General features: G+C 46.0%; 1 long non-coding RNA gene across 2 annotated transcripts in view; it reads left to right on the top strand.

The window, feature by feature from the left end:
- LOC119823605 overlaps positions 1-9,256 on the top strand; it is a 28,426-nt gene extending 19,170 nt beyond the window's left edge. Inside the window, exons 3-4 of one of the 2 annotated variants that reach the window (XR_005286981.1) lie at positions 6,873-7,762; positions 7,872-9,256. This is a non-coding gene — a long non-coding RNA (uncharacterized LOC119823605). Of the gene's footprint in view, positions 1-6,872 lie in introns of both variants that reach the window. The other variant, XR_005286980.1, reaches the window with a different exon arrangement.
- The last annotated feature ends 1,184 nt before the right edge of the window (positions 9,257-10,440 follow it).

Raw genomic sequence — 10,440 nt, forward strand, 5'->3', positions numbered from 1 at the left:
AGACAGTAGGCGGAGTCAAGGAGATGCCATGTAGCTGCCAAAGGAGAAAGATGCTGCTGCCAGAACCTTTCCCGTAAGTCACAGCCTCATGGCAATACACAGATTAATAGAAATGGGTTAATTTAAGATGTAAGAGCTAGCTAGAAATATGCCCAACTCATTGGCCAAGCAGTGTTTTAATTAATATAGTTTCTGTGTGATTACTCAGGTCTGGGTGGCCGAGAACAAAAGTATAGTATCCATTTACACAAGTATTTGTCGGAGATTCTGTGTTCTGGGTGGTTCTGGGGATCTAAGGGAACAGAGACATGGAAGAAGGCCCTTACTTCTTCTAGAAATATAAATATTAGGCCTAAAAAGGAGGGGAGGGGCTACCAGTTCATGCCACTCCCCACTCAGAGTCTTGGCTGATCAAGGCAGAATATAAACAACAGCTATACCAGATAAGACCATTACACAAATTAGGGATGTATTTGGTCATGGTGGTTTGAATGAGAATATTCTCCGTAGGCTCAGGTATTTGAGTACTTGGTACCCAGTTGGTGGCACTGTTTGGGAATGCTTAGGAGGTGCAGCCTTGCTGGAGGAACTTTGTCACTATAGGCAGGCTCTGAGGTTTCAAAAGTCATCTGTCATTCCCAGTTTGATTTCTCTGCCTCTGACTTGGGATTCAAGATGTTCCAGTATCCTGTTCCAGTCACTATGCCTCAATTTCCCTATTATGATGGACCATCTGGAACCTTAAGTTCAAATAAACACTTCCTTTTATAAGTTGCCTTGGACATGTATTTTATCACAGCAATAAAAAAGTAACTAATATTTTCATAAAAAGTGATATTTTTTAGCCCCAAAATTAAGAATTTCATGAGCTGTTAGGTGCCTTTGATTTTAGGCATGCCTGGTATTAATTAATTAATAATTAATTATAAATGAGTTATTCTGCGTGCAGACGCTTCTGAGAATTGATGTCCAGCCTACACATAAGTTAGGCTGTTTGCTGTTAGCAATATTGGGCAAGAAGTGTGTAGTGGGATTCCGAGCTAGAACAGCAGGGCTGGAGAAGGAAGCTGGCACAGCAAGGGAGACCATGTTAGTTAATTTGTCAAGGTCAGCTGTGCACAGGTACTGGCTTAGGCCCTGCCTATACAGAAAGGATAAAAGGGAATAGAAGACCTCCAGGGCCCCAGAGTCAAGGGAACACTCAAATAGAGCATTTGGTTGGGGAGGGAAATGCTCTTTCAGTTACTACGTCTTTGACTGCCTTTTCGATCCAGCCAAGTTCAAGCGAGCTGCTTTCTTTTCTTCTGTTTACCAGCCTGACTTTTAAGCAGAAGGTGGAGTCTGTCATATCCATATCTAGATTTTTAACTTTTTGTGATAATTATTGAGTACCAAGACAGATGATAGGAATAAAGAGACACGGTCCTTGTCTTTAAGAAAATTTATATTTAATGAAAAAAAAAAAACCCTCCACCCCAAGAACAAAAACCCTAAATCAAACTAACCATTCAACCAACCAACCAACAAAACAACTCAAACCAACCGACCAAACACACTTGGCATTGTCTGTTGGTATAATCCTTTTTCCCCACTGGGACATAATACCTGACCATAGCATTTAAGGGATGGAAGATTTATCTTGGCCTGCAGTACATTATAACATGGAGTGATTCTGTCTGTGGTGGTGGGTGCTTGTGGCGTGGCTGGTTCACATTTTGGAGAACCAGGGAGCAGAGGACAGAACTGGAAGTGGGGGCTAGTCTGTAATCCTACAAGGTTTACCCCAGGAATCTCCACCTGCCACCAAGGCACTATGTCCCAAAGATGTCACAACTTCTCCAAACAGTGTCACCTGTGGGTGAGTCTGTGGGTGACATTTCACATCCAGAGGGTAACAGCTGGGGTTGGGTTGAGACAGCAAGTGCTGCCTGCTGGTGGCCCCTGAGAGGAACTCAGTGTGCGGGAACTTTAAAGGGGCTCTTGGTGCTAGTCTACAACCAAAGCCTTTTGAGTTCTCTGGTGCCTATGTGGTGCGGTGGGCCTAGGAGCGCTCTTTTAGATTCTCTATTTAGAGTTGTTATTTCATCCTGTGTGGGGACCATTTAGGCTAACTAAACTCTTGGTGTCTTTGATCTGACTGGAGCTAAATCATAGACACAAGCGTGGTTCAGAAGACTTGATTGGCTGTTGGTGACGTCACAGATGTTACTGGAACATGATTAAGAAATCAAATACATGGTAGTCATGGAGTTCAAAGTGAGCATGTTCAGTTGTGGGTGAAACACTCACACACACACACACACACACACACACACACACACACCCTTGATGAGTAAGTGGGGAAATGTATTTGTTATTACCCAATAAGTACAGTTTGTTTGCTACACATAATCTTTCAAAACACGAGGTCCAAAGGGGAAAATTATGAAAGGGCCCTGGAGAGCCACACTGTGAGAACCGCTGCTGTCATCCAGGGGTCTGCTGGAAGGTTCGATGACTAACGTTTCCATCCGGTCAGCTCCTGTTTGTCTTTCTCTTGGGACAGGGAGCTTGCCTGCTCCTGCTGTGGGGTGCATGTTCACCTGGGTTCTGAGCCCTCTCTGGCTTCACCCCCTCTCCTCCTTTGTTTAGTTTCTGTGAATCCCGATTTCCCCAGCCCCAGCTCTGAAGCGGCGAAGATTGGAAATAACCAAAAATAGTCCTTTTATAATTACTCAATTTTAATACAAAGGGAGATAAGGGAACTCACAGAACCAAGGGTCCAACGGAGCAGAAGGAGAGCGCAGGGCAGCGCAAACGAACAGGCACCTTCCGGCTCCCCAATCCTATTTAAGGGGAATGCTACCATGCTGGAGCAGCCACGCCCCTGAACGCAGGGATTGGGCCAGCTGCCCCAACACAGCTCTGTTGCTAAATGTGTGTTTGGGGAAACCTAGTTCTGCACTTTGAATCTCCAAATCCTTATCTTCAGATTGAAGAGGCCAGACCCCAATGGGTCTGGTAGCACACACTCAAGTTCACCAACATCTCGCTCTCCTCTTGTCTCTGGGGCACATTGGAAAAAAAAAACAAAACCACATTTTCTAGGCTCCTCTGCACCGGGTAGTACTGTGGACTTTTCCCAGTGCAGAGTAATTGGAAGTGATCTGGAACATTTCCTGGTCTGCTCCGAAAAGCATTCTGCAGCAGGTCTAGGAGGCATTCACCATGGTAGGGCTGAGCCGCTCTGGGTTGACTTGGAAGCCATACAATGGAGCCTTTTTCCATAGAACCTCTCTGAGAGAAACACCATCTCCAGATTTTGCGAATTGAAATCTAAAACTTTTATAGAGCTACGATGTGGAGATTTAGAGTTTTTTGTAGTGACTGTAAGCGATGGTTATTCTAAGGGGCCCAAAGTAGCGGACGTTCCTTCTCTCCAGCTCAGGACACACAGAGCCATGGAGGTTTAGAAGGTGGAGGTGGCAGAAGTTTTTGACACACAGTGAGTTCCCTAAATGCTGCTCCCTAAAGTTAAACAGTCTTGTTCATCCCATCAACAGCACCATTAGGCAAGCCCAGAGTTCTTCCTCACAAACACGATCCTTCAGACACAGCCTGAGGCAATTCCTAAAGAGATTGCAGAAGGGCTTGCCTTGTTTTCTTCTCCTGAACTCACTGATCACATAGATAAGTGTCTCCACCTTCTCTCTGTGAGGAGGGAAGATTTGTGGGACAACCAGGTGGGAAGTCTTAATCTCAACAAATTTCTTCCACAAGAGAACATGGGGCTGGGATACCAAGGTTTCTCTCAGACATGAAAGTTGTTGAGCCTCCACAAGTCTATACTCATCGAGGATAGGAGCCCCGTTTCGCCTCCTTGTGGCTCCTCCACAGTATAGAGACGAGCCTGACTTTATTAAGAAACAGTGTCAAATCAATGTGTGGTGACGACTGGCGACATGCAGTGAGCGTATCTGATATTTCCCCCACTGGGTCACTTCAGGAGGAGGAGAAGCCGCTGTGGTGGTTTGACCCCTCACACCGCTAGCCCTTGCCTAACCCCACAGTTGGGTGGTGTGAAAGGCCAAGCTGATGACCCAATGCTTCCTTGGGGAGATGCTAGCATTCTCCTTCTGCCCACCAAACCCAACGCTAGGCAAGCCACTTGACTCTCCTGAGTTCCTGGCTAGCCCATTACCCTGGGCTTGGGGTTTGGGTGGTCACTTGATACTCTGAATCCCACAGTCGGGGTTGCTTTTGCATTCTTAAAGTTAGGGACTTAATGTTTCTCATGGCTGGTCAGTACCTTCAGCAGGTTAAATAAATAGGGGTTAAGGCTGCCCTGGATGAGGCGCAGCTTTCCCAGTGCTTGGAAGGCAGAGGCAGGCAGAGCTCTGTGAGTCTGAGGTTTACAAGTTCTAAGACAGCAAGGGGTACATAGAGGACCCTTGTTTCCCCGCTCCATCTCTGCAAAGAAAAGATAGGGGATTATGGGTCTTTGCCAAGAGGTGCTTGGTTTTTGCCTAAGGAGGGCAGCGAACACCCCATTCCTTAAACTTGCATAGAGACTGTGTTGTTGTGGGTGGGAGGAACCTTGGCGACGGGTGGGTGAGAGTCCACGGCTACTGAGGGACAGACATACGCCTTACAGTAGAAGAGAGAGAGAGAGAGAGAGAGAGAGAGAGAGAGAGAGAGAGAGAGAGAGAGAGAGAGAGAGACCTGCTTGCTTCTTCAGAAGAACAGCAGGAAGAGAGTGGGGATGGGTGGAACTTGTCTCTTAAAGGGGCCTTTTGCGGCTGTGTGAGTCAGCAGCCATAGGATCCTGGGCTGGCCAAGGTACTGCCTGAGCGCATGCTGCCAGGCAACAGGGGCCAGCATAATGCCCGAATCCTAACAGGCTGGAGAAATAATTTCTAGGTTTTTGGACTGCAGTGACTTTTAAAATGAAAAAAGCATGAGGCTGGATAGAGCCCTTGTTGCTCTTTGCAGAAGCCTGGGCTCAGGTCCCAGAATATAATTCCAGTTCCAGGGGATCTGACCCCCTTTTCTGATCTCTGTGGGCACCAGGCATGCACACATATAGTGTCCATGCCAACACGGAGTCAGAACACTCATACACATAAAGCTAAAATAAATCTAAAACAAATAAAAATGAAATCAAGCATCCTCGAAGGGCGAAGAGATGACCAAAAGCTGGTATGTCTACGTAGTGGAGCATTACTCAGTCTTTACAAGGAAGAAAACTTAGACACAAGTACAAGGTTGGATGAGCCATGAGGACTTTATGCTAAGTGAAATAAGTCAGATACTAAAGGACAAAAGCTGTCTAATCCCTCCTGTAGGAAATCTAGAATAGTCTGGGTCAGACAAACAGCAATAGAGCCATGGTTGCTATGGGCTAGGAGAGGGCCATGGAGTTATTGTTTAATGACCGCAGTGCTTCAGTGTGGATGACAAATAAATAAATAAATAAATAAATAAATAAATAAATAAATAAATATAAATAAATATCTGGAGATGAATGGGGTTGATGGGTGCACAGCAAATGAATGTGCCTAATTTGAGCCGCCAATTTCAAAATAATAGAAATGGCAAAATGAATCAACCAAGGAACCTGCACTATGGTGGTGCCAGCCATAGGCTTAGTTAGTTCTGCTTATTAAAGTTACTTAAAGGCCCCAGAGTCTGTTAAAAAGAGAGGCAGGCAGACTCTCAAGGCACAGGACGATCCTCTGGTTAGCGGTGTTTTAGCGGTGTAGAGAAACCGAATCTCTGGGATCATGGCTTCAATTTGCATTCCCTACCGTATTTGTGCTGTCATTGTCTACAAGGCCCTGGGTGGGCTGGTGCAAGGCCCTTGATGGGCAGAGAGCAGGGACAACGAGACTCAGGTCAGGCCTCACCTACCGTGTTTGCTCAGAGGTGTGGCTGGCTACTGGAAAGTGGGTTTCTACCAGTGCTGTGTGCCCCTGCGGATCACCACGACTACTAGAAGCGTCGGTCCCTTCCATCATTTCCCAGATCCTGCCATCAGGGCGCCAGGTCCCTGGGGTGGCCCTGACTATTCCCCCTGCACTGCAGAGGCAGCTGGGCACGGTCTGCTGTGCTGGGCGAAGCTGCGTTTGTAAAACTCCTTCCCAGCAACTGGCATAGGGCATATGCTTGATACTGGGGAGCTATTTTTATCTGGGCTGTCTAGAAAAAGCACACGATTCAGAGTCCTTAGAGTTTGGATCGGATCTCTGTTTACTAGGGTTTTGACCTTCAGTGATTTCCTTCAGTTCCCATAGCCTCATTTTTTCGTTGTTGTTGTTTGTGAAATAGGGTCCAACAAAATCTGTCTCATGGGGTTTTATGCCATTGCAAAGAAATGTCAGTTTTTCTACCTCCTTCCCTTTCTCCCTCTGTCTCTCTCTACTTCTCTTCCATTTTTCCTCTCTCCCTTTGGCCCTTCCTCTATCCATCCCTACCTCCGTCCTTCTTTCCTAACTTCTCGTACAGCGCTGTGTGTGACAGCCTCCCACGTTCAACCCTATAGGTGCCTCCTCAGCCACACAGGAAGACAGTTCTACCGGCAAGGTGAGATAGCTCTCCGAAGGAGTCCACTTCCCTTCCACGAAGGCTAATTTGAGCCCATTTCTTGACCCTGGGATCATGGGAGGCCCTGTGAAGAAGTCACAGGAAGTTGGAGCCTCCTTTCTCTAGGGCCTGGCAGCTTTTCTGTGGGAACAGCTGTTCACATAGAGAGTGCTCCATGAATTTTTAACCAGCACCTTCTAGGAGGCGAGAGCCATCTTCGTTCCTAATTTTGTCCTTAATTGTATGTGGGCTTTTGCACGTGATCACTCAGTTTAGAACCTCATTGGCTTGTTTTTCGTTTTCTTTCACAGGTTGACCATTCAGGGTGTGAGGACAAGGACACTGGTTTTCTTCTTGGGGCTAAGCTGGCAGGTATTGTTGGGGCTCTGGGAGATTCCCAGGGCCTCTGTAGGCGTGTCTTGGTTGTTTCACAAAGACGGGATGTTGAAGTTAGCAGCAAATGGTCTCTTCAGGGGAGATGCTTTGGACTGTCCCTTGGCAGGGGCAGCAACAGTTGGAAGAGCCCTCTGGAAACTCCCCACCTTTACTTTGTCCCTGGCCAGTCCTGGTCTTCGCTCAGAACCTAGAAGTCACTTCATCGGTGTTGTCTGAACAAGGCCAGACCCATGTTTCTCACCCTCTGGAGGCTTCTGGGGTTGTTCAGGCAGGACGAGTTGGGTTCTGGGAATGAGCGTACACATTGCAGCATCCATGGCATTGTATTGTAATTATCTATGGGTTCCAGACAAAGGCCTGGAGGGCAGAGGCGGTTCTTCGCCCCTTTCTCTAACTTCTGCACTACAGGAATTCTGCATACATGGTTGAACAAGGAGCACCTCTGAACTTGTCCGGTGCTGGCAGTGATGAGGGAGGTCCCAAGGAATGAGGGGCTGGCTGAGTATCAGGGGCCACTACATGTCAGGCTCCAGAGATTCGGTCTGCTTGGCAAGAACTCCATTCCCCGTTTCCCAGAGATTGTTCTCGTAATACACTGGCGATGCGCCCAATCCGGGCTCTGACTAGTTCCTAAAACAAGTTAAATCTTTCCCTTTGGGACAATTCCATCAGCAGGGGTAGATGAGCCTGCTTCTCTGATGACCTTGGCGTTCGTAGCCCTGACTTGGGCCCTTTTCCATTTTGGTTCCTCAAGACCTCAGCGGCAGCCCTGTTATGCTTGGCTGGGTTTCCGGCTGGTGAGGAGGTAAGCGCCGTCTTCCCAGATCCTGGGATGGACCAGAGCTGCGTCCACGCCCCCCACCCACAGCTGCCGGTGCCTGGCTGTGATGGAAACTGGGCTGCTCATCCAACAGATCTCAGTGGAGATTGGAAAGTGCTCGGAGTAGCGAGTTGTGTCATCGACGGGATGTGGAGAGAAGCCAGGCTGCAGATGAGAACTGCGGTCTTTCCGTCGCCCTTGCTTCCCACCCTGACGGAAGGGCAAGGCCAGCTGCAGAGCCTGGACCTAGTGCTCCCAGACGAGCATTTCTGAAATGGGGACCAGGATGACCAGAGCACAGGAAGTAGACTATCTGAAGAATCCACCGTTCCAGGCAGTGTCCGGCTACAAGGCAGAATAATTTAACCCTTTAATTCTGACTTTACACACCTGGACAGTGAGCACGGCTTTCTGAGTCATCTCCAAAGCCCTTACCCTGCATGTGATCTAAGGAGATCTAGAGGGGCAATGCATTAGTCAGTGTTCTCCAGAGGAACAGAACTTTGACAATGAATATATGTTCATGTATATGACTATTTATGGTGAACACATATATGCACATATACATGAATATATATTCATACTATGTGTTATTTATTTATTTGTACACACGCACACCCAGACAGAAGATTTATTAGAATGGTGTACAGACTGTGTATGATCCAGTAATGGTTATCTACCAACCAAAGGCCCAGGAATCCGGTAGTCAGTTGTTTAGTCTATGGGGCCGAATGTCACAGCTGGTCTTCAGTATATACTGGGAATTCCAGAGAAGTAGGTTCTAATGCCAGTGAAGGAATGGACTTGCTAGGGGAAGTGAGAGGAAGAAGGCAAAGTCAGAGCAAGCTTCCTTCTTTTATGTCCTTTGTTTAGGCTACCAGCAGAAGATGCGGTCCAGGTTAAAGACGGGTCTTCCCCCTTCAAACTATTTTATTTAAAAAAAAAAAAAAAAAGCCTCACAGGTGTGCCCAGCTATTTGGATTTTAGTTAATTCCAGATGTAGTCAAGTTGACAACCAAGACTTAGCCATCCCAGGTAATGGAAAAGACAAATACATGTTCACTCACCTTTCCCCTCCAGGTTCTAAATTAAAGAAGAATGTTTTATTGATTTTAGGTGTGGGGCTAATGGAGTATATAAGAAACCTCCGGAATCCTTTCCCGTTGGACATTTGAGCGAATGAGCAAAGACATTTCTGTGGACGGTGTGTGCTGAGGAGGCACGCAGATGACTAGCCTCCTCACTGAAAACGGAAGCTCCCGTCTTGTTGGAAGCAGAGTGGAGGGGATGGAAAGAGCACTTGGCCCGGACTCAGCTCCAGCCTGGTCAGCTCTGAACTTGAGGTCATCAAGTCATTTGAGTTTATTTTATTTCTAAGATTCACTCAGCAGAGGCCAATATGACTTTAAAATAGGCACTGTAAGCTATTCTGTATGCTTACAAATAATAACTCACTTTAAAAAAATATACTTTATCCTATGTGTGTCAGTGTTTGGCCTGCTTATGTGTCTGTGGACCTTGAACACACCTAGTATTGACAGAGGCCAGAAAAGGGCATCAGATCAGATCCCCTGAAGCTGGAGTTACAGATGTCTGTGAGCCTCCATGTGGGTGCTGGGAATCAAACCCATGTCCTCTAGCAAGGGTTCTTAACTGTCGAGCCACGTCTCTAGCCCCGTTTAAATGACTGCTATAACAATCACGAATGTGGGATTGTTAGCAAACTAATTTTACAAGTTAGGAAAGTGAAGGGCAAAGTGCTGGGGATCTTGTTCAAATTCACATAGCTGACAAGCGATGGACTTTTTCTTTTTCTTTCTTTCTTTTTTTTTTTTTTTGATGGGGAGCTTTTTCTTTAAGAAGAAGGGACATTGTTTGTCATCCCGAATGCACTGGGGAATTCATGCATACAGAAAAAAAGACCATGGGAGACACAAAAGGAAAAGGTGGTTGTTTGCAAGTCCAGCAGAAATGGCTCAGAAGAAAGCAGATGCTCTAGCACTTTCACCTCAGACTTTGATCCCAGGGTTATGAAAAAATGTGAGGAAAGAAATTAATATTCTTTAAGTAAAAGCAAAGTGCTAGCCTTGCAAACATGAGGAACCGAGCTCAAACCCTGGGATCCACGCAGCAGAAGGAAGGAAAGACACCCACTAGTTTTCTCTGGCCACCACACCTGTGTTGTGGTGTGTATGTGTACGCATAAAGGGTACCTTTAAAAATATAATAAATAAGACATACTGCACATGTGCACATGACTACACACATGTACTCACATGAAGACACAAGAAAGGACAGAAAGAGAAAGCATGTTGCTTTGACCATATCAGGGCTTGGTTTCTCTGTGCTCTTGTTAAGTCATTTGTACTTCTGTGTGATTAGAACGAAAAGTCTTCAATATACAAAGTGAACAAGGGCTTGGATATCTATCTATCTATCTATCTATCTATCTATCTATCTATCTATCATCTATCTATCATCTATCTATCTATCTATCTATCTATCTATCTATCTATCTATCTATCTATCTATCATCTATCTCTATCTTCTGTTTATCTATAATCTATCATCTATCTCTATCTATCTATCTATCTATCTATCTATCTATCTATCATCTATCTCTATCTTCTGTTTATCTATAATCTATCATCTATCTCTATCTA

The sequence above is a fragment of the Arvicola amphibius genome, chromosome 9, assembly GCF_903992535.2.
Source record: "Arvicola amphibius chromosome 9, mArvAmp1.2, whole genome shotgun sequence".
Lineage (NCBI taxonomy): Eukaryota > Metazoa > Chordata > Mammalia > Rodentia > Cricetidae > Arvicola > Arvicola amphibius.